The sequence below is a fragment of the Melopsittacus undulatus genome, chromosome 2 (assembly GCF_012275295.1).
Source record: "Melopsittacus undulatus isolate bMelUnd1 chromosome 2, bMelUnd1.mat.Z, whole genome shotgun sequence".
NCBI classification, from domain to species: Eukaryota; Metazoa; Chordata; class Aves; order Psittaciformes; family Psittaculidae; genus Melopsittacus; species Melopsittacus undulatus.
In genome coordinates, this window is record NC_047528.1 from 7,598,430 (window position 1) to 7,623,111 (window position 24,682).

The following is a 24,682-nucleotide window of genomic DNA, read 5'->3' on the forward strand; positions in this document are numbered from 1 at the left end:
GAGGAGCTCTGGCTCAGAGCTCAGAGCCAAGCTGTGTTCAGTGGTGCCCAGTGCCAGGACCAGAGGCCATGGGCAGAGACCAAAACACAGGAGGTGGTGCCGAACATCAGGAAACATATATTTCCTGTGAGGATGACCAAGTACTAGCATATGTTGCCCAAGAGCGTTATTTGGTCTCCATCCTTGGAGACATTCAGAAGCCACCTGAACATGGTCGTGGGCAGCTGGTTTGAGGCGGCCCTACTGGAGCTGGGGAGTCAGACAAGATGACCTCCATAGGTCCCTTCCAACCTCAGCCATTCTGTTGTGATTCTTTCTACTTATCTTTGGGTTTAAAGAGCTAAATTTTGAAACTTTGCAGTGTATTTTTCTATATGCATAAAACTAAGATAATGACACTTATATTGAGCATGTATTTGGTTGATATAGCATTAAAAATGAAAATCTTACCTAAAATTCTCTTTAGGTTGTAGAAAAATCAAAGGACAGTACCTAACGTAGGCAGTTCCAGCTTATAAAGGCTAGAACTGGGCTGTGATACTCAAAACACGGTGTAGTATATCTGGTGTAATACTGTTTGGTGGCAGGAGGGAAGAGAATGGAGCATCCCCATGCTGTGACAGATTGTAATCATTGTTGAGTGAGCACAGCTGGCTTTTATGGACACCATAGGTCTGGTGCTTTACTCCCGTGATCTGAAATCAATTAATACTTTAAAACCTTTGTCTTCTTCCTTCTTGTAAAGAGCTCCTGTGAGTTTGGTCTGGGAGACCAGCCCTGTACCTACCGGAGGGACCTCAAAACACTTGTGAGGTGTGCTGATGACAACCTCATGAAGTTTAACCATGACAAGTGCAAGGTCCTACACCTGGGTCGGAGCAATCCCAGGCACAGCTACAGGTTGGGCAGAGAAGAGATTCAGAGCAGCCCTGCAGAGAAGGACTTGGGGGTGTTGGTCAATGAGAAAATGAACATGAGCCAGCTTCAGTGTGTGCTTACAGCCCAGAAAGCAACAGTATTCTGGGCTACATCAAAAGAAGCGTGACCAGCAGGTCGAAGGAGGTGATCCTGCCCCTCTACTCTGCTCTCGTGAGACCTCACCTGGAGCATTGTGTGCAGTTCTGGTGTCCTCAACATAAAAAGGACATGGAACTGTTGGAACAAGTCCAGAGGAGGCCACGAGGATGATCAGGGACTGGAGCACCTCCTGTATGAAGACAGGCTGAGAAAGTTGGGGCTATTGAGCCTGGAGAAGAGAAGGCTGCGTGGAGACCTCCTAGCAGCCTTCCAGTATCTGAAGGGGCCTACAGGGATGCTGGTGAGGGACTATTCATTAGGGACTGTAGTGACAGGACAAGGGGTGATGGGTTAAAACTGAAACAGGGGAAGTTTAGATTGGATATAAGGGAGAAGTTCTTTACTGTGAGGGTGGTGAGGCACTGGAATGGGTTGCCCAGGGAGGTAGTGAATGCTCCATCCCTGGCAGTGTTCAAGGCCAGGTTGGATGAAGCGTTGGGTGACATGGTTTAGTGTGAGGTGTCTCTGTCCATGAGGGGGGGGGGGGGTTGGAACTGGATGATCTTAAGGTCCTTTCCAACCCTAACTGTTCTATGATTCTGTGATTCTGTAACAGCATGTTCTGGGGAACAGTCTGCTCTTAGACTTTTAATTACCTCTACAAATGTAAAGCAAGTGTTTGGTATGGAAAAGATATAGTGAGGGTGGCTTGAGAATCAGTAATGGCATTAGTTGAACTTTGTATTGTTAAAGTTCTGTAGTAACTGTCTGCATTGGTTTATTATAACAATTTATTGTCATATTTTTACAATATTAAATCACTTCTCAGAATTCCACTGTGTTTCTTGACCAGTCCCCTAATGTGGGATGGTTGTGATAGGTGAAGATGTGGTCTGCCGGCAGCAGGACTATTAGTGTGCCTGTTCCAAGAGTTCTCCCTCTCTGAGCCATGAAACCAATCTGTTCCTGTCTGTTACAGTTTTATGGAACCTAATTCTTTGTTGGTGGAATCAGGTGAAAAATATGTGGTTCTGATTAGCAAACAGTATGCAGTTTCTTAAGGTCATGGAGAACATTCCTCAGACATGTGCATGTGTTCAGTGTGTTTGACTGTGCATATATATGTTATATATACATCTTCCTATATTAAGATGATGGACAGTAGCTTTCTTTTCATATATATTTCACTGTATTTCACATAATAATACTAATTATTACTATTTAGATGTTTAAGTAGAACAAATATTCAGTTTTGTTGTTTCTGAGTTTTAGAAACTTGCATTTTTAAACTCATCAACTCTCAAAATGATATTATTATAACTTTGCAACATAAATCCTGAGCCTTTTTGAAGTAGCACTGTTTTCTGTAGTATTTCTGTACGTATTATACAAGTGGCTGCCTCAATAAAATAATGACCTTTCATTTTGCAGTATCCTGCAGAGCTGCAAAACCTAAGCTTGTATCTGCAGGCTGCCTAATGGACTGCTCACCACATCACCACATGCAATTAAGCAGTAGTGATTTTTCTGTTCAGGACAGGCTCAAGACTGATTTAGCAATGAAACTTAATTACTTGTAGCCCTTGGAGAAAATGGCCCAGCAAGGTTGAGGTTGTTGGCAGGGCAATGTGGGAAAGCAATTGCTGAGCTGCCTTCCCCAGTTCTGATTTTCTGTAGCAGGATTTAGCACTGGCAACTTACGGTTAAGCAAATAATCCTACAAACTTGTGTGTTGTTATTGCTTTCTTTGTCAGAGGCTGAAGAGGAAGATAATGAAACTTTGCAGCTTCCTAAAAGCAAGTGTTCTGACCAAATCCAGCTCTTTCACTGTATGGGTGAAGCTAGTCAGTGCTAATGGAAATGAAAAGATACATAAGTGTAAGGTCATCGTGCTTGCCAGAGCAAGCTGAGGCTAACAGCACAGCAAAGTGCATTTGTACTTCTTTAATATGTTATAGGTAAGTTGTTTCTTTATTTTGTGCTCAGGTTATAGGCAAAATGGTGAAGGAATGGAATATTACAGAATAAATTAATCATATTAACAGGCTATACTCAAAATATCTTCGTTTGAGTTTTGAGGAATGTGTTATTTAAAGGAAACAGGAACTTCAATTCTGTGACTCCAAGGAATACATCTGGAATAACAATTCAGAGGGACATATGGCATCAATTGGCTTATATTTTCCTATATGGGAGTTCTGATTGCAGTAAAAGGGAACACTGTTCATTAATTACACAGAATTAGAAATACAAATACTGGGTTGTTGATTGCTGTATCTGGCTGAAATACAGGGATCCTGGAAAAAAAATGTGGAAGTTGGGCAAAGAAACTGGACTTTTTCTGTTTGTCAGCTGAGACAATGATTTACTTCTGTACTGTATTTTTCCTCTTAATGGTTTTGACTCCCTTATTCCATATCTTCCTATAGAGAAATCTCTTATACACCTCAATGGGATTTTCATTTATAGGGAGAAGTAAAATCACATTGTAATTTGTTTGGTGTTTGCTTTTGCCCTCTCAGTAGTGCTCAAAGTCTCACTCCTGCTAACAACTCTGGACATGTTTATCAATGGAAGTATTCATGGTAACAAAAGTGCCCATGTGCCCAAACATTTGCAGGAGAGTGCAGCTTGAGACACTAATTCCCAAAGGCACATTTAGCACATGCTCTAGTGCTTTACTTGATAGGGAGTGAATTTAAGTATGTGTATAGGTCCCATTGACTTCAGCAGTATTTAACCAGATGAGTGACTTAAACTTTTTGCTAGACAGGAAAGAATCATTTAAGCATGTACTTCAGTTAAGTTTGATTTGAAAGCAGAGCATTGGAAGACTCATTGGAACAAGCACTGTCTTAGCCTTATGTGTGCAGTCCCTGGAATAGTTACCAGTCTAGCTTATATTTACCATCTTTGTTTATCTGGGGTATTTCTCATTGCAGTGGTGTAGTTTTTTTTTGGGTAGTAACCAGCGATTTTTGAAATTATGCTAAGGTGTCTCCTTAAATGAGGAAGTACAGCTTTCAATCATCTATTTTACAGATGTAGCACCATCAGTCATCAGAACTTACCTTTCTATACCAGTTTTCAATGGCATATATCTTTACTTTGAATCGCTTAGGCTGAAATACGCTAAAGCAAATGAGGATGGTGCCCCTCAGGAGTGTCCTTTGCTATGCAGTCTTCATTCACTTCCTTTCATGCAGGAGGCCAAAGGCTTTTGCAAAACCCACCATGTGATGGAGTAATAAAAGACACATGCACTCAGAGACCTGAATTACAGTTGCACCAGCAACATAGGGTCATAGAGCCACAGACTGGTTTGGTTTGGAAAGGACCTTAAAGCCCATCCAGTTCTAACCCCCTGTCATGGGCAGGGGCGTCTCAAATTAGACTGTGTTGCCCAAGGCTCTGTCCAGCCTGGGCTTGAACACTGCCAGGGATGGAGCATTTACTGCCTCTTTGGGCAACCTGTTCAAGTGCCTCAGCAGCCTCACAGTAAAGAGCTTCTTCCTTATATCTAACCTGAACTTCCGCTGTTTAAATTTGAACCTGCTACCCCTTGTCCTGTCAATACAGTTCCTGATGAAGAGTCCATCTCCAGCATCCTTGTAGGCCCCCTTCAGATACTGGGTGGTGGCTATGAGGTCTCCACCTGGACTTAATATGTGATGATTCCTGCTCTGAACAGTTAACTACCAAAATAATCTTGGGAAATGGCTGGAAAAAAAGTGTAGCATTAACATCTCCACGTAAGGCTTGGATAGATAAGTGTCTAAGTTGGGAGTCATACAAGTAAAAGTGAGAAGTAAACTTCTTATCTCATCATGTATAAGGACAATATTCCACCAGCAATGCAATAACTGCATTTAATTCCTATCCTCACTAATTACCAAGGTTACCTGCAGTGAAAGATCATCGGTCTTGGTAACCCAGGTGGTCTCCTGCAGTTTTATGTTGCAGTGGAGCTGGTCCCAATGCTTTAGCAGTCTCTGTTCTTTGCAGGCATCAGTGATAAGGTACCCTGTCAACTTTGTGCTGCAAATTTAATGACTAATAATATTGTTGGGATGCAAGATGGATCATGCTGCTCTGCCTACTTGAATTTCACTGAAGATTGGAAGCTTGGAAGGAAAAGCTGGTGCTTTATTGCAGTAACATTAACAGCATTGCTGCTTTCTTTTGTGTGTTACTGAAATGTTTGTAATACAGGTAGAGATGAACGCTGTTCATTCCAAAGCTCCGTCTGGCACATGTTTTGACTCTCATGCATAGGTTGGGTTGAAGATCTTAGCTTGTTTATAAGGAGAGTTCAACAGTCATCTTTCATTTACTTCTCTGAATTTTCTTTGCTCTGAGCTGTGTCATTTTAGAGTCTGTGCAGAATGGAACCGAGCAGAGGCAGATGTGGAAGTGTTTCTTTTTAGTAACCATGTTGTATGCGGTGCTCTCCTCTCCTGTGCCATTCCTTATACAGCTCCTTGGACTTTGTGAAAGTCAGGAGAAAAATGTGGACAAATAAATTTGTGTGTGTCATCTGCATGCCCTTGAACCCAGTTTCACTTTGCAACAACTATGTGCAGCAGATCAGGAGTGTGTAGAATTTTCCAGTCATGAGAAAAGTGCTTGGATTTACAGACATTTGGAAACATGCACATATATTTAATAGCAAGTGGGGTTTTTAAATGAAAAAACTATTTAAGTTGTTGAAACTCAGAACTTTATGTAATGAAATCTGCCCCTGGAACCATTTGTCACACTTAAAGTAAGTGTCCTTCACTTTTTATTTGGATGGTAGCAATGATGTGTAAAGGAAAGGTTGGTTGGTATCTCTTCCCATGTTCTTGGTAGCCACAGAACATCTTACAGTTCATTCTGTGGTTACATTTTGGGTACAAAAGAGCCATTTAAAAGGAGCAGATGATGAACAATACATCCTCTTACAGGTGACCGAGAAACAATTTCATTGTGAGACAGTAACTGTTTGGCAAAGTATTTCCTTCTGTAAGTTAACTGCACTTGTGGAACTGCCTTTATATTTTTTCAAAACTTAATCTCCCAATACAAATTCTTTCAAAGTCCATGCAATCTCTGCATTGAGCATTTAGCATTAAGCTTCACAAAATTATTATTATTTCAATATGGGAAACACTGTTCTGACTGATTGAACTGTAGCACAAAAACCCTAAATATGGCGTTCTAGTAAATTGTATTCATCAGCTTGGTGGAACTGTATTAAATGCAGTTTCATATGAGATTAACTGCATGATACTTTAAAATACCACTTGCTAACATTGTACAGATGGCTTATATGGCAATTCATCAGTTAATGCAGGAACAAAAAGATCATTTATTCCAAAATACATTGTAGAGATTTATTTTCATTGACTCTAATAAATGCTTTGGGATAAGTTTTGCCCTAGCATATATTAAGGTGTCAGTACAAGATTTCATTACAACAGTTATTAAAAGTGCTGCTCCACATTGGGCATGTTGCCAAATAACTGGCTTAAGAAAAGGTTCCTCCACATCATTTACCCTGAGGTGCTTTCGTGCAAACAGGTGATCACCAAAGATGATGCTCTGGGTTTGGAGTGGACATTCATCCATGCTACTGCCTGCATGCTACCTAATACTGTGTGTAATCCCTGCTTTGGTATAGGTTTAACAAGCCTTAATACCTTCTTAGCTCAAGGTCTCGCTCTGCTCACACTGTACCAGCCCTTGTCACTGCAGAGATGCCACGTTACTGCCCCTCCTTATCTTATGGGCCATAGAAGTGCCATAAAATAGGACATTGCTAAGTGTTTCGTTGGCATGTATTTTGTCCTTCCAAGTGGTTGTGCAACAACATGTGCTCATACCCCTTGGTGTGACGAAGTCCTGCCTCATCTCTTTGAAGTGGCCAAGCAGAGAACTGTAGCCAAAGCCATCCCTGTCCCACACACTCAATGCACGTTGCCCCAGGCACTTGGGTGACCTTGCTGCTTCTCCCATCCAAACTTTTCCTCAGTATTTGAACAGTTGTTTGTTTCTTCTAAAGTGCCATCTAGACAAAGTCTTCTCTTAAAAGCACTAGAAACAGCCCTCCAGATCTGTGCTTCCCTGTATCCCCAGAATGAGAGCTGTGTGCAGAGGGATGCAGTCAGAGGGTGCGATCCTTGCTGGAGTGGTATTGGTCAGCCTGTTGAAGGGGACTCTTTGGACTAATGAAACCATCTGATGAGGAGAAGATTCTGGGAAGGGTTGTCTGTAAGTTACAACATCATTTCCGTGCTGCCTGCTATCAAGATGTCTCCGGTCCCACAGCGCTGTGAGAGTTTCCCTAAAGAGGGATTTTAGGAGAGGTAAAATTAGACATATTGCTGGAATAGCTAATTCAGTCATTTTCCCAGGATAGATGAGAATTCATATTTGCCTCTGTTAATTCCCCAAGAGTATCTTAAGGAATTTTACTCAAGATCTATTAAAAAAGGCATTTCTGTTGCTGACGTTCTTATCTGGCATTATATTAAGCATATGAAAATGCAGGTATTAAACGTTTGAAGATATATTAATGAACCAGGGTTGCTTGAATATTTTCTCTGACCTGTTCCTGTATTGTAGGCAGATTATGGTATCAAAATACTGCTGTAAATCACTTCATAATTAAATTCTTTGTTGATATCTCAGGGGTTTGAAATTCCTTTGGGTTTTCCCACTACCACCTTTGAAGATAAGACCTGATTTGTCATGTTTTGCATGATTCTAGAGTAGTTTCTGCTCAGGTGACCTAAGAAGCAGATAAAAATGGTGCAATATTTGGGGGAGAGGAAATACTTCAGCGTTTTCTTTTATGTATCCATTTATTCTTGTTTCTATAGAATTGGCAAAGTTACAGCCTGTCGGGGTATCCATGGATTTATATCCAGTTGTGTCAGGCTGTCTTTTTGTTGATCAAAACCTTTTTAGTGCAAGTATTTAGTCAGAAGGAAAATGTCTTTGCTAGAGACTCAATACTTATTATAGGTAAGACCTGGGGAAGCTCCTGATTTTGCTCTTGAAGCTTTCTAATAGAATATTCATTTTCAAAACAAACGAGAAGATAACAGAATTAAGTTCTAACGTGTTTCATCTGTAGTTTTAAGTTGCTTAATCTTGGCCATTTCGTGCCTTGGATTTATCTCTGCTTAAAAGCAGTAGGACCTCAGGTCAGGTTCACGTAGGCTTCTTGTATTTAATCTGCCTGTATTAAGCCCTCGTTGTGTTTTTATGTGGCATGTCTGTGTTGTGAGTTTGGGTTTAGCTTTAAGAAGCCAAATGGTAAGAACGGGCTGTGATTTTCCTCAAAACAATATTTTTATATGTGCTTCTCCCTTGGCCCTATGCCACAATATTGGTCGGTGTTTGGAGAAGCGTTTTCATTGCCCCAGCAGTGAAGTAGGTGTTCCTCACATAGCATGAAACGCTGCCAGAAGCTCTGGAAGCAATCTGAGAGTCACTTTGATGTTACAGTATTTGTACGTGGATACCAAGTTAAGGACCTTGTGCAGGGCTCACTTCAGTTTCGTTTTCTTGCAATTTAAACTAAAGCTCTTGAACACAAAGGAAGCAACAGAAAACCTCTAACACATGTTATTTTTTCTTGACAAAAGCAAGGCAGCTTGTAATTAGGGTTGAAAAGGGCTTTTAATGGTGTACTAATTTATTCCCCTTCCTTGTCCTGACAGGTTTAATTAGTCCTAAATATCAGTGAGTAGACTGATGACTAGCCCAGCATTGCCGAGCTCCACTGATGATGGGACAGTTGTAAAGCTGCTCTTACCATTTTGTTTCATTTGCTGAGAGCTGTACTAGTGAGTTATTCTTCCTCAGGTAACCTGTGTTTTACTTCACAGTAAATAAGCCATTCAAACAGGGTAGTTTTGACTCTAATGGGTCTTTTTTCAGTTCCCCTGTGATCATCCTGTCTGCAATTTAGAGGGTTTAAATCAGTTTTCCTGGGCGCAATATTGCCCCTTGAAGTTGTTCTCTATCTTTCTAAAACATTTAAAAAATTAAACTATATTTGCCTCTCTTGTAGTATTTCTCCTTTCCTGCATTCCTGGCATTTTATCTTCACTTAAAATAACTCAACAACCCTACTTGAACTCTTCCATATCGTCCCTATCAGTTGTCTTCATCATTACTTCCTTTTTCCCTTTTGCTTCAGGAAATGCATATTTCATGTCACTCTCAGGGTAGGGGGTAGCCAAATTACACAGTGACCAAACCCCACCAAACCCTCCCTGTTTTATAATTCCCAGAAGAGCTGAACTCCTTTCCTGCTTCCCTGTCAACCTTTTGCTGTTGCCTCCTTCAGGGGTTTATATATTATGTATTATAAGGGTTGTTATTGGCCTACTTCTGTGTGATCCATCTCAACTGAGAAACAGCTTCTGGTTGTGTGCTGCTCTGTTCAGTTGTTTTGAAAGGAATGTAGATTATCAGTTCCACTTTTTCCAGGGGTTCATAGCATAATTGTGCAATGTTGTTTGATTCATAGCAGGTAATATGGAGTTAGGGTATAGAAATTGGGGAAGTGATGTTCCTGTCAAAAAAGAAAAGTACTGGGTGAGTAGATGTGGGAAAAAACCTTTGTATTATAGGAGAACAGAATGGACTGGCCATGGCAGAGGGTTGGAATGAGATTATGCTTAAGGTTCTTTCCAACCCAAACCATTCTATGATTACTCCAAATCAGAATAGTTGATATATTTGACTCTTTATGAACTCTCTTAATGGTGAACAGACTTCTGTCCAAGTTGCATAGTCCCTGTAACAGAAGCAACAGAGTTACACAGGAAGAAAGCAGCACCAGTGAGTGCAGTAAAGGCAGTAAGTATGTAAGTGCAAAGGGACGAACTTAAGTGTGTTCTGCACTCACCTGGAGCTCTGGACACTGTGGAACAGGCTGTCCCCTACTTGAAAGCATTGTAGTTAACTACAATTGAAATGGAAAATTACAGTGGTTGGTCTGAAGATAACAGTTTGCTTAAAGAAGTGGTGTTCTGATGTTCAGAAAAGACCCAGCAACCCGATGTAGCATGTGGGTGCATGTCAGGTATGAGGGAACGCCTCAAAGACTCAAGCTTATGAACTAAGATAAGAGCATGTTGTTTTCCCCTTGATTTAGATTTGAAGCATCTTTGTAAAGGTAAAGAGTAGAACCATAGAATCATAGAATAGTTAGGGTTGGAAAGGACCTTAACATGGTTTTCTTTGACGTACTCAAGCCCTGGTCAGTGCAGCAGTTGGATGCACTCATCAGTGGAGTGCTTCCCGCTGCTGGGAAGGGAGTAGTTTTCTAAACCCCCACTGAAAGCTTATGGCTGATGTTTTACTTTACTTGATGCCTCCTTTTGGCATGAATCCCTTCATATATCCACTGACAGTATCTGTTCACCAAAGATAATATATCCAAGTCTTATGTGCTCCTCTTAACAGTGTTTTGAGTTTCTTTCTTTTGCTCTCAGAGGGGGCTGTAGGTGATGCCAAGTAAGTAACTTGAAGTGTTAAAAATGTTAACGTCCCTAGTGCAAATCATTTTATCTGTTATTACACGATAGGATCACTTGATTGTATGAACAAAGTCTCTTTTTAGTAAACATCATTGCAAGATGTTTGTTAAAAAGAGATTTAGGCGAGAACAAGAGTTTGTTTCTATTCACCAAAATGGTTATTTTCAAACTTCCAGCCAAATATCTGTAACATGACTAATGTATCAGAGCATTGTCCCGGTTCTGTATAATGGCATTGTATTTCTACAAGGGGGTTTCTGCTGTAATTTGATAGCTGAAGCTATCAGTCTGTGTTTTACATTGGTGTATACTGTAACAGGATCTGTCCGTCTGTATTCTCGCTGCACTGGGGCATGTGCTGCCTGCTATGCTCTGCTGGGCTCTGCTTTTGTCTCCCTTGTTTTCACTTTTATAATGATTCCCTGCGGTCCAGGAGCACCGAGGTTCATGTGAGGTCAACCATACCTTGCAGATAGTGACACTAGTGCAAATCATGACAAATACAGGGGGGGTCACACTGTGTTTCCTGTTTCCTGTGTTTAATTTAGAGGCCGGTGATTTGTGAGCAGTGTACAGGGATGCTGCACATAGTTTGGTTTGGATTTAGGTTCAAATCTGAACCCTGCTTCCAACCTCTTTCTGCTTAAATAATTCCTGGAAAACGAGCGTGTTTGGGGATCTTCTGTCTCAGATTTTCTCTTTCTTATGTTTGGCACATAGTTTGTTTCACTGCTTTTAATGGGTGTGGGTTAAAAAGCTGTTTCTGTTTAACCACCCCCTGAACTTGGGTGGTGTGAAAAAGAAGTTGGTCCAGCTATGGAACAGCTTTAGCCATTAGGGACTGAGAGCCTGTGGAGGGAGTACCACATATTTTCTTCTGGGTTCCAAAAAGAAGAGGCGACTCTAGTCTGGAAATACCTTTTGGAAAGTAGGAAGTGATGTATAGATAAAGGTGATTGTAAGCTCAAAGGATTTCTGTCTCCATCAGCAGATGCCAAGGATCATATAGAGTCACAGAATTACTTGGGTTGGAGGGAACCATAAAGTTCATCCAGTTCCAAGCCCTGGCCACGGACAGGGATAGCTTCCACTAGAGCAGGTTGCTGAGGTAATTTAATAAGGACTTTTTTATAAGGAGTAATCTAATAATACTTGTAACAGTGATAGAATGCTGTGAGGCAGGCAATATATTCTGAGAAGAAAATGAAAAACAACTGCAACAACAGAACTTTCTGTTTCTAGGCTTTTCAATAAGCCCATTCTAAATTGTAAGCCTGTAGACTCCTGCTCATACTCTGATGAACAGCTCTTGTTGGCTGGTGGGAAATAAGCAGCTCTTGGCCTCGCTGTGCAAGTGGTTGTGGTGCTGGGTGGTGGGTGGGTTGCTGCAGTTGCTATTAAGGAAACAAAGTAAAGATAAAATCCTTTTGTTGCTTCCTTGGATTTCAGAGAAATGACTAAAATCCCTGGAAATGGTGATATAACAGGTTACTGGAAGATTTCGGGAGTATTTGTGAAAACATTCCCTTATTTATGGACTAGTGAAATTCAGCGCGATAACCTGAAATGTCATCTTCTTCTCAGGTGCCTTTGTTTGCTGCTTCATTTTTTAGCTGATTGATTTGTTCTTACATCTCCTATTGGGAAAGAAAAAAAGTCACATCTTCTGCATGTGATGGATCCCATGATATTATTCATTGTCAATTCTCCACAGTAGGATGTGAGATTAAGCTGTTTGACAGGGAAGTCTGCTGAGGCTGGTGAGGACACAGGCCAGAAATATAACTGTGCCCAAACTGCTGACTTCTTACAAAGAGTTTTTACTGATAACAGGCTTTAAACTAAAAGCAGTTTTGATTTCAACTACATTGCTGCAATTTGCAGGAAAAACATTGCACTTTGGGTTTAGCTTTTTCTTAGTTCTCTTAGCCCATTTTATATATACATATATATATATAATAGAACGGTGAACTGTGGTATCTTGTTCACCTTTTGGTTTCAGTGTTAATGATGTAAAAGTGCTAAATTACTGGTAGAAAGAGAGGATTCTAGTGTTACTGCATTGCAGTTAGATGTTCTCATAGCTCATTTATGCTATTGAGTACGACTAACATCAAGATAACATATTTTGGTGGAGTATGGGACTGGCCCTACAGTTTGCTCCTAGTAGTGTTTTTGTAGAGTCTATCTAGGATTAGCTGAGAGACAAAAAGGTATTTTCAACTGATCATCACTGTACACAAGGATGTTTGGTTGGTTTCATTTATATTATAATAATCTATCGTCTTTGAGGTAGTATTTTCTCAGGATAATCCCATTTTGAATGCCATTTTATTTCCTCAGTTGGCAGCTCCTCTGTTGACACACCACCCTGTGGGAGATTCAGTTTCTCAGTGGCTATTTGAGGGGAAAACTGGAGTCAGTTTAATGGAACACATATTTCACAACCAGCTATGGGTGCATTTCATCTTTTGCTGTTCAAGGTGCCTGTCCTGTAATCAAGAATACTTGTAACTGCTGGGATGTAGCCGAATCATTTGGTCTTCTGCACTGTTTGTGGGCTGTAGATGCAAGAGATACAGAATTATGTTTCCTGAAAGAGTGATGTGTGGAGCCCTGTAATCTTCACTCAGTGTATTTGTGCTTCAGAGCAACACTTAATGAGATGGTTCAAAAGGACAGGAGATGTGTTCTGGAAAGCATAAAGAAGTGGGTTGTGCTCTTTGGTGTTGTATTTGAAGATGTTCGTGTTAAGTCATTTTACACAGTTCAGTGTATTGGATGATTTCTTGATGTGCTTTCTTTCAGTTTTTCTCCTTATCAGGAAAAGTCATTGTAGAGTTACTACACTTGACTAGAGGTTGTTCATCCTTTGCTGGCAACCAAATCAAATGGGTCTTTCAAATGTGAGTACTTGTATTGTGGCTCACCAGGCAAGTTAAGGACTTAGTGACATTTAGGACTAATTCAGTGCTGAGAATTATGTTATTGTTAAGGGGGAAGAAAATACAACATGAAAGCGTGAAGGTTTTTGAAGAGTCAAATCTATAGCATTAATCTTAAAAGGCACAATATAACCACTGATATCTTTTAGAGGCATAATCAACTGTAGTAAATACAGTTGTTTCAGTACTGAAGGTGCTTAAATAATCCCTCTTTTTCTCCTCTCGTTAAAAATATTACCTTAGTTAAGCCTTTGTCTGATGTTGTAGACGGTATTTCTATTCAATTTTAGCTTTGGTTCTGCAGCAAAATGAAGTGTGAAATACAGGTCAAACATTCATTAGTAGTAACAGTTTGAGATATTGTTAAAACATCTTGTTTGTGGTGTAGTTTCCTTAATACTAAAATCTGATCATGAGTTTAATGTATTTATGAACATTTGAGAAAGTAGTGATGCGGTATTTGATGGCTCCGTGGCTTAGCCTGGAAGAGATGTGAGAGGAAGACGTGCTGCAGCAGGATACTCACAGAGCTTTAGCTGCTTGAAGCTCTTCTCGTCTACATAATCTTATATTAACCTTATTTTATGTTGCTTTTGTTGTTTTCATATTCTTTTTTAGTGTGTTATTGCAGGAATAACAGTAGCAGAAGGGCTGAAAACTAATCTGGCCTCTGCTAGAGCCAAAGCTTTTCTCTGAACTGATAACTTCTGTGTTAAGAAGTACGTGACAGATCATCTAACATTTACATGATTGTTGGTAAGCCAAACCCCAGACAATTTTAAAACCCTAGGAAGAAAGTATATAATATAGAATCATAGAATAGTTAGGATTGGAAAGGACCTTAAGATCATCCAGTTCCAACCCCCCTGCCATGGGCAGGGACACCTCACACTAAACCATATCACCCAAGGCTTCATCCAACCTGGCCTTGAACACTGCCAGGGATGAAGCATTCACAACTTCCCTGGGCAACCCATTCCAGTACCTCACCACCCTAACAGTAAAGAATTTCTTCCTTATATCCAGTCTAAACTTCCTCTGTTTAAGTTCGAACCCGTTACACCTTGTCCTATCACTACACTCCCTGATGAAAAGTCCCTCCCCAGCATCTTTATAGTCCCCCTACATATATATATATATATATATAAGTGTGTGTGTGTATAAACAGTTTGCCCTAATTGAGATGTAATAAAGTTCTGGAATGGAAGAAAAATTATTGTTTCCTGATGTGTGAGCCTTTGCTGTGTAGTATTTTAAAAAGAAATGTGTTAATAAGTATTTCAGTAATAGGCCATTTTTTTTATCACTGATTTTGATAGCAGTTTTAAGCTTTTATTATGTCCAAGAATCTTCTACAGGGTTGGAACTAGATGATCTTTAAGATCCCTTCCCAACTCAATCTAAGCCAAGCTGTTATGTGATCCTATAATAGCTTCTGCTTAGCCATAGGAACATATAGGAACCACATAGGAAGTAGTTAAAGGACCAACCAAGGGGCTATCAGAAGCAAAGTGAGTTACACCGTATTAAACATCCACAGTCAGCAGTGTGATTCACTTTCCTGGCTCGCTGCAGTGGAGCTGATGCTGAGCACTCACAGAAGCTGCTTTGGTGCTGCAAGGCAAAGCTGAAGCAAAGGTCAGCTCTGGTGTTGGGATGGAATAGACAGCTGTGGTGAGAACTTTCCAGCGTGCTACATCCTTCCTTCCCTGTGGCACAGAAGCATCTGCGCCTTCTCAGGAAGCTTCACTGGAAAAGTAATTCCATTGCAGCATGAATGAACTTCTTCATTCAACAGGTGATGTCATCTCTGTTTTCACCCGCTTCCAAGCAATTGTGATTATATCCCTGTCCTAGCATGTTAACTGTTCAGAGCCCTCATTACCCTGAGGAGTTAACTACCTTACCATGACAGCTAGTGTCAGCTCTCCATTATGGAGGCTCCTGCGTTTTAGCTTGCCTTGTGATTTCCCCCTGCTCACATTCTAAGGGAAGGAGGGTTTTACTTGAGGATGTTAGTTCACAGCATTGTTGAAAACTGATAAAGTAGTGGAGACACACAGAAATAGATGACATCATATGCAAGGTGCCAGGATTAGTGCATAAACATACAGAATTATAATAAATTTTAAATATTTTCATTAGATGTTTATAGATATAAAAATGTATATTTATTCATACACTCTGTATAATTCTACTGTTTAGAATTTCCACCAGTCTGAAGGACTGCTGGATAAAGCGGCTTTCATGACGCTGCCTTGCACAGAATATGATGCTTGGACTATTATTTTAATACATGTGTGTTGCAGCAATGGAATTATTTCAACACCTGTAAACTTTTAAAGACTAATATCTCTTGCAGTTCCTTTTTGGATACTGAGGTAATATCAAACCTTGTAATTCTTCAGTGATTATGAGCTCTGGAAGAAAGAGACAAACAGAAATCCTCATGGTGGAGATGAAATCTTGGACGATATCCGTAACATGAGCTAAGGAGTTATGTTCAGAAGCCTAATCTGAGACATCTGCACAGACTACTAAGAAAATCTACTGTTAGTTTAGTATTTACTGCATTTGTAATGCTCTTGTAGTATAAGTAACCAGATTTAAATTTCAGCTTACATATGGCTTTAATATTTAGAGATATTGGCGTTTTTGTACCTTCCATTTGCAACATTCTATTTCAGGTCTATTCCTAATTCTGCATTTTCAAAGTATCCCTATATGAGCCATTCATAACTACTTCACACTTACTCATCAGAGTTATAAAACTGGGAGGTTCAGACCCTGCTGGTAGAATTGGCTGTCTTGTTGGGGCTTTGCAGTGTGGAACAGACTGGGATTTGATCTCACTGTGGCTTAAGCTGATTTAGGCAGGCGCGAATCCCAGCTGCCTGCTCTTGCCTCTGTTCAGTCCCTGGGAGGTGAAAATAGTTACTTACAGATGGATCAGGTCTGTGGTGTGCTTTTGTGTGCATCTCCGTGCCAGCATAAGACACATGGCAGTGATCAGCAAAAAAGGTGTTGGGGAGGAGGAGCAGTGACTGTGTAAAGTGATGTTGTCTGAAAGTAATTCATGGAGCTTCAGCCTGAGCCGAGACCACGGCCCAGCCGTGAGCAGACCTGCACAGCAAGATGTGTAGTTGTCAAGAGGAACACTACTACAGCTTATAGTAGTATTGCACTGAGCCAGTTTTAGACAGTCTTAGACTGTAAACCTGTCCCTGGGTCTTCTGCAGACCAAACCACCCCAGTTATCTCAGCCTCTCCTCCAGGCTGTTCATCCTTTGTGGTCCTTTGCTAGACTGTCTCTGGCATGTCCTTATACATATATATATATAATGTATGTATGAATTTTAGGTCTAACAGAACCTATTCTTCTCAAAGATTTTACCTATGAAAATATTTAACACTATTAATTCTCCTTGTACACAGTATTTTTTATGAGGTATTGGTGAAGAATGTCACTCTGGTAATTGTTGCTTCACTCTCTAGTTTCAGAACACCCTTTGCTGGGAAGGGGAAGGAGTTTTGTATTGTTTTGCTAGGAGATCTCTGAATAATTTAATGAAATGCCAAAGGTTCCTGTACAGAGGTTCCTACCACAATTAGCCTTGCACAAGTTAGGAACTGTTTATGTCTGAAAGGAACTTGAACTATTCCAGTTTCTGAGTGCCTGAGCACTGTGAAGAATTCTAAGTGATACTGTGACTACACTTTGTGTTTATTGCCCTCACGGAGAGGAGATGGGGAGGTATTGAATTGTTCTGGTGTCCTGCCTTAGGAATTCCTCTTCTTCTTGGTTCTTAGAGGCAACCTGGCTGTCTATGTACTGAGCAATTGAGTGCCTGACCAGATAAGCAGGGAACAAAAAAAGTTTGCTTCATTTAAGTGCACCATACAAGGTGGAAAAATCAAAGACTTGATTTTTGAAAGTCAATATCTTTAGAATATTTGGGTTTTGGTTCAGGATGGTAGTTTCTTGTTTGAGTGATAGTTTGCTTTGAGTTTCCTCTTGCTCTTTTCTTCCTCTTGTAATTATTACTGAGCCAGATAATGTTGTCTTTCTTAAATTCAGGTAAGAATAGTCATCACAAACAATTTGGTGTCTCTGTAGCCGTAAGGTACTGTACTTGTTTTCCATGTATATATGTGTGTGTATGTGTGCATGCACACTATTTTTCCCTAGTTAGAAACTACTGGCAATGAGAAGGCAGCTGTCTAGCAGCCAGAGTGATGTTTTTACAAGAGATAATTGAGGGTTTATGTTTTATAGCATGGGGTACAACTTGGAGACCTGGGAGTACCAGAGAACGCTGAATAGGATCAGAGAAGTGTCCCCACTGCTCAGTCTTAGAGCTGCCTTCGAGTTTCATGTCAAAGGATGGATTAGTCTTAGAAATTAGCATGGACCAGCTCTTCCATGATATACTGTAAAATAGAATCATAGAATAGTTAGGTTTGGAAAGGATCTTAAGATCACCCAGTTCCAACCCCCCTGTCATGGGCAGGGACACCTCACACTAAACCATGTCACTCAAGGCTCTGTCCAACCTGGCCTTGAACACTGCCAGGGATGAAGCATTCACAGCCTCCCTGGGCAACCCATTCCAGTACCTCACCACCCTTACAATAAGGAACTTCCTCCTTATATTTAACTTGAGCTTCCCCTGTTTAAGTTTTAACCAATTCCCCCTTGTCCTATCACTACAGTCCCTAATGAATAGTCCCTCTCCAGCATCCCTATGGGCCCCCTTCAGATACTGGAAGGCTGCTATGAGGTCTCCACGCAGCCTTCTCTTCTCCAGGCTGAACAGCCCCAACTTTCTCAGCCTCTCTTCATATGGGAGGTGCTCCAGTCCCCTGATCATCCTCGTGGCCTCCTCTGGACTTGTTCCAACAGTTCCATGTCCTTTTTATGTTGAGGACACCAGAACTGCACACAATGCTCCAGGTGAGGTCTCACAAGAGCAGAGTAGAGGGGCAGGATCACCTCCTTCGACCTGCTGGTCACGCTTCTTTTGGTGCAGCCCAGGATATGGTTGCTTTCTGGGCTGCAAGCACACACTGCAGCTGGCTCATGTTCATTTTCTCATCATCCAACACCCCCAAGTCCTTCTCCTTGGGCTGCCTTGAATCTCTTCTCTGCCCAACCTGTAGCTCTTCTCCTTTTCAGTGAGGTGCAGTAGTGAGGAAATGCTGTTTCGTTTGACAATTACTTTTTTGTACGTAAGTTTCTCAGCCTGCTTGAAACCAGTGGACCCTCATCCAGAGCTTTAAGAGGCTGTTCCGTGGCAGTTTGAGGCTCTATTACAGTGTGTTGTACCTGTGTTTGCTGTAGCTAAGAGAAGACAAAAACCAGGGGAATGCACTTGACAAATATGTTCTGAGAAAACAAATGAAGGGCGCAGCAATGCTCAGCTGTACATCTCTATGTGGAGTTTGTGAACTAGAAAACCAAGGGTTCAGTCTTCTCTTTTATTCTTTCATGCTCTTCTGAGGCTGGCAGGTGCTCCCCCATCTTGGCTCAGTTACCATCTACATTTGCCAGTCGTAATCGTGATCAAACAGCAGTGCTTTAAGATGAATCTTTATAATCACTTGTTTAATAACACATACTGGTGTTTCTTTTGATCTTATCTAGAGATCGTTTGTGGCTTGCTGGCAATAAAATACCAGGAGCCTCTGAGCTCAAGTGGTGTCGGTGTGGCTGAATTGGCCCGGCGCCTGATAAGGATCAAACAAATCGTTTTCTCCATTTTCATAAAGCCCATCAGTTATAAAGCAGCAGCAGTGCTGCAGTGCATCAGAACTTGCTTAATCTCAACTAGGAACAGAATCATTATGTGGATGACAGAGGTTGTGGCAAGTGTTTTCGCCAGTACTTTTGATAGCTCATGAAATGTTCTCCAGATAGGGTGGGTTTCAAGTAGAGGAGAACATGACATGAAGTGTTATAAAGGTTCTGAGTTGACAGGATTTACTATGGAAAGAAGGTAAAACATTGTATAAGCTGAAATGTCCAGAGAGAGGTAATTCTGTTTAGGATTTTCAGTTGGCACTTCTCTTGGGATCACTAGAAATTTGAGCTTGATCAAGGACAACAATGATTTTTCATATGCTGTTATGCTTTCATATAGAAACAAATTACCTGAAACAAGTAGATTGAGATGAGCTCTTAGGCAGAAGCTCTTCCCTGTGAGGGTGCTGAGGCGCTGGCACAGGGTGCCCAGAGAAGCTGTGGCTGCCCCATCCCTGGCAGAGTTCAAGGCCAGGTTGGACACAGGGGCTTGGAGCACCCTGCTCTAGTGGAAGGTGTCCCTGCCCATGGCAGGGGTTGGAACTATATAGTTTTTCAGGTATCTTTTATATGACTTCTGGTATCTTTCTGTAATTACTCAGATTCTGTCATTTCCATCTCCTTTAAATACTAGAAAATTATAGAAAATATGACACTTTCTAACCAGCTGTATTGTTATTTGAATAGAATAAGATACTTATTTTATAAAGACAGTTCATTGATTAGGATGCTGCAGGTTACATTATGTAATGTGCACGTAGAAAAGAGGTATTCCATTCACTGCTGTTTCCTTCATTATTAATCTGCATGTCTAGTCCCTTTATTTACTTTTTATTTTGTTAGAAGTGAGTTTGCTTAAGGAATAATCTTAATGATAAGTGCTGGAGAAAGCATTTTTATTGGAGCAATAGCATGTCTTCAGATAAAATTTAGGAATTACAAGCAACAGTAGACAAATTTCTATGATTGCATCAATATTTAACTCTGGATTTATGGTTAAAGCTTGGGTTATTTTTATTAGACCCAACAGAATGGGTCTGGGGTACAGAAACCCCTTCCTCATGCCTAAAGAACAGGCTGTGTGCTCAGTATTCTTATGGAGCATCTTCCTTCATCCCTGCTAATGTTAACTGGTATAATAAAAGATACTACAATTACTGTACTACTATTCAATGAGGGGTATAAAGGTAAAAGCATACTTATAAGTTCTGTCAGCAGAGACAGCAGTAAGCTCTTCTGTGGATAAATGGCTTGTTTTAAGGATTTTAAAATACATAAAATAGTTTCTTTTTTCTGGATCATGTATTTTAAAAGTCTGTTATTAAGCACTATACAAAGCTCTCATATGTATGTCTGTAAAGCACAAAATGCTGTAAAAGTGAAAATCTCTATTAAAAAGCAGTCATTTGAGAAAGCAAACACATATTAATATTAAACCCTTGTTACTGTGGCCATACTTCTAGGAATGCCAATCAGTGATTGATTAAAAATGTACAATACCAAGTCTTACTTTCTCTTACTTGTAACTTTTGGAAAAAAAATGGGCTCAAATAATAATTATTGGCCTGTTTCTAATTGGGTTGTTAATTTTCCATGGTTTTTACCAATAGAAGTTTCCTCAGACAGACCTTAACTGAGAGTTCTCTTTTCTGTAGCACACAGCCTTCAGGAACTAAGAGCAGGAACTTGGCTTTTCCCACCCTCAAGTGTAGATACAGCTCTTGCATACATTGCAAAGTGACTGGTCAACAAAGTGATGGTTTTAAGGCTTCATGGGTATACTGCAAGTCAAGTGTTGATGTGCCAGTGGTTGCAACAGGTCTCCTGCAAGCTGTGTTTAACACTATTCAATGTTGAGCTGTGGCTCTGACACACTTAGGCCAGCTGATATCACTGATCACTTTTCCCCCCTCCTGCTTTCATTTACATAGGTTATGTGTATCTTCAGGGCTTTTCCTTTTAATCACAAGGTGTGTGGTACCTTATGACAGACTTCAGTCCAAGTCTTTATTCTGGCTGAATGGGAGAAGCAGCAGCCTCCGATCAGAGGCTTTTCTTTCACCCCAGGAAATCTGATTGTAGTGAAAACACTTGAGGAAAGTCCACATAACCTTAGCATTAGGTAATATGCACAAAAGTCTGAATACACAAGACTCAGGAGTGGGTTTAGGAGTTCTGTTTGTTATTTTTCTGTTCTCTGGTCCAAGATTTCTGTCTGGCTGCGAGGGCAAGTCCTTGGTGAGCTGGGGCTGCTGGTCTTACTGGGGCTGCTGTTAACTGCTTTCAGCCAAAGCTTTTTGGTTTGTGCTCAGCACTGCTGAATGTCGCTTTGTGATGCTGCTCATATGAGGGCTGAGCTTTCCTGAAAGGAAAAGTCTTTGTCAGCCAGCAGAGATCTAGAAAAAAAAGAACCTCTTAAGTTGTGTCAGCAGCTTTCTTTTTCTTATTGAGGGTTAACAGAGTCCAATAAGTACAATATAATCAATTAAATTACAGTGCTTATGTTACACACCAAATACACTGACTGGCCCTGGAGCATAGAGATTTTTCAGTGTAAACTATGTGCATCCCTTTAAAGGCATCCAGGTATTTAGGGTGTATCATTCTCATTTGGAAGATGTACGTTATCAGCTTGTTGTCTCTGGTTCTGCAACTGGAAAGTTTCAAGGTCTGTGTGTTGCCAAACACAATTTGTTGACCTCCTGTTGTAAGTCAAATAGTGATGGACTCTGCAAGAACAACCCAAACAAGGCTTCCTGCTCTCTGGATAATGGGGCTTAAATTCACTCAGTATTTAGAGTTATATTTCTGTGGGCCTTAGTGTTATTTTACCTTTTTTCAGTATAGGTGACTTAAAGTCTAGAAGAGGCATTGTATATTGTACTGAGGGTGCTACAAAAAGTTCTGTAGGTGACCATTTGCCTTCCATATCCTTGGAATCGTTCAAGGCCAGATTGGACAGGGCTTGGAACAGTCTGGGCTAGTGAAAGGTATTCCTGCCCATGGCAGGGGGTTGTAACTGGATGATCTTTCTAACCCAAATCATTCTGTGGTTCTTGGTGCTATGATAAGAAGACAGTCACTGAGCTTTCCACATTGGGCTGTCTGTTTTATGTAAAAGAGTCAGGTTTAGCTGCACATCTTAGAATCATAGAATCATAGAATAGTTAGGGTTGGAAAAGACCTTAAGATCATCCAGTTCCAACCCCCCTGCCATGGCCTCTCACTAAACCATATCACCCCAGGCTTCATCCAACCTGGCCTTGAACACTGCCAGGGATGGAGCATTCACAACCTCCCTGGGCAACCCATTCCAGTGCCTCACCACCCTCACAGTAAAGAATTTCTTCCTTATATCCAATCTAAACCTCTGCTGTTTAAGTTTCAATCCGTTACCCCTTGTTCTATCACTACAGTCCCTAATGAATTGTCCCTCCCCAGCATCCCTGTAGGCCCCCTTCAGATACTGGAAGGCTGCTATGAGACCTCCACGCAGCCTTCTCTTCTCCAGGCTGAACAGCCCCAACTTTCTCAGCCTGTCTTCATATGGGAGGTGCTCCAGTCCCCTGATCATCCTCGTGGCCTCCTCTGGACTTGTTCCAACATTTCCATGTCCTTTTTATGTTGAGGACACCTGAACTGTACATACACAGCAGTTATCATGTTTGTCACTTGTTACCTCTTTTTTCAGTTTAATCCATTTCCCAGCACTCTTACAGTACATGCCCATTATTTTCATTGTGCTCTTCTGGACTGTCTTGCTTTGTCTATGCTTTTCTTTAACCAGAGCCCTGTAGTTAAGGGTGTTGCTTCCACCAGGTCGTTAAAAAGACTGTGTAGTATTTTACAGCACTTTCTATGGCGTTGTATTGCTGGTGCCTATTCATTTGTTATCTGTGGAATTTGTTATAGTCTTGTGCTGCCTACACAGTTGTTTCTTGTCATGGTTTTTATGGATGTGATTTCTCCTGCCAGCTACTTTGTGTTTGTTTTTATTGAGTTTCATGTTGTTGACTTTGGGCAATTCAGTTACTTTGTGTGAAAATCTGGTTTCTGAAGCATTTTGTGAATTTATGAGATAATCTCTGTTGCATCATTCAAATCCTTACTGAAGAGGGAAGCAAAACCTCTTCGATGACCACAGTTAAAAAGCCTTTTAGTTTGATAATGGTCTTCTATCTAGTAAAGTTTTCTCCTGTAGTGTTCTTGAGCAGCTCTCTCTGCCCACTGACACTTATGTCAATACTCACTGTGCACTAATGATTTCATGTAAAATTATTTCAAATGCTCACATTTTTGATGCAGAATAATACAATTGGATAGTTACTGGTGAAGGAAAAGGGAAAAGTAAAGCCCAACAGGGTAGTTTACACAGTCATTGTTATAATGTTTTGTGTGACCTAATTGTAAGTCACATGCCAGAGAACTTGGAAAAGGGAAATGGTCTCATTGTAAGATATTTTTTTCTCTGAAATTCATTGTAAACTTTTCCTATTCAATTTTTTATCACACTTTCTGTATCAACACGCAGCAGCCTCCTGTTGCGTGTGTTTGTAAGGTTTAGGTATGCTCTGCTGGCCGTATTTCCATTCTTCTCTCTGAAGCTGTCTGTATCCTATCGTGATCAAAACTGGATGACAGCGAGGGAGAGCAGGTGATTTTTGTCCAAGGTTTTTACCTCCTGAATGAAGGTGTGAATATGGGCCAGTGTATCTAGAACAAAGCAGCATTTTCTTACTCTTGAGCTGTATCTGGCAAAGACAGAGTGGATTAAGGCAGGTTGTGGGTTTACAGCACGGTGTAGTTGTTTCTGAAGCATCTGTACGTGCAGGTGGTTCTCACACTGAAGGCACTGCACCTTCTTGGTATCTCAAGTAGGCTTTACTCTTTCTGCCCTTCTCTGCCTCTGGCACAGAGGTCCCCTCCATCCCTTTTGCCTGGGCCTGCTCTGGTGCTTTTACACCCTTGCAATGATCTCCTTATCTCACCAAACTGGAGAAAGCTCTCCAAAGTTTGGAGCTGCTTTTCTGTACCTCCTTGAGTCCCATTTTCTTCAGTGTTTGTGGGTCACTGTGCAGGTGGAGAGGAGGACATAGGAGCATGGAGCTCCAGCAGAGAAGAAGAAGTAGGATATTCCTCTCTCAGTGCTGGAGTGCTGCTAAACTGGATCAGTGACACCTGTATGATTACATTGATAATCTAGAGGAGGATGGGATTATTCCAAGTGAGATTAACAGTGAGGTAAACTGGAAAGGATACTCTCATTTGGGAGTGGAATGAAGCAGAAGCAGCTTCCTGTACATGCATCTTAACTGTCCTGCTTTTTGAACTGAAGCTAGCACTATATCACAAAAGCAAAGTCAGACAACATATCATGTTTA

At 40.9% G+C, this 24,682-nt stretch overlaps 1 protein-coding gene across 1 annotated transcript in view; it reads left to right on the forward strand.

Annotated features, from left to right (window-relative positions):
* The window catches only part of TMEM135 (transmembrane protein 135), a 164,399-nt gene that overhangs the window by 80,742 nt on the left and 58,975 nt on the right, over nt 1-24,682 (forward strand).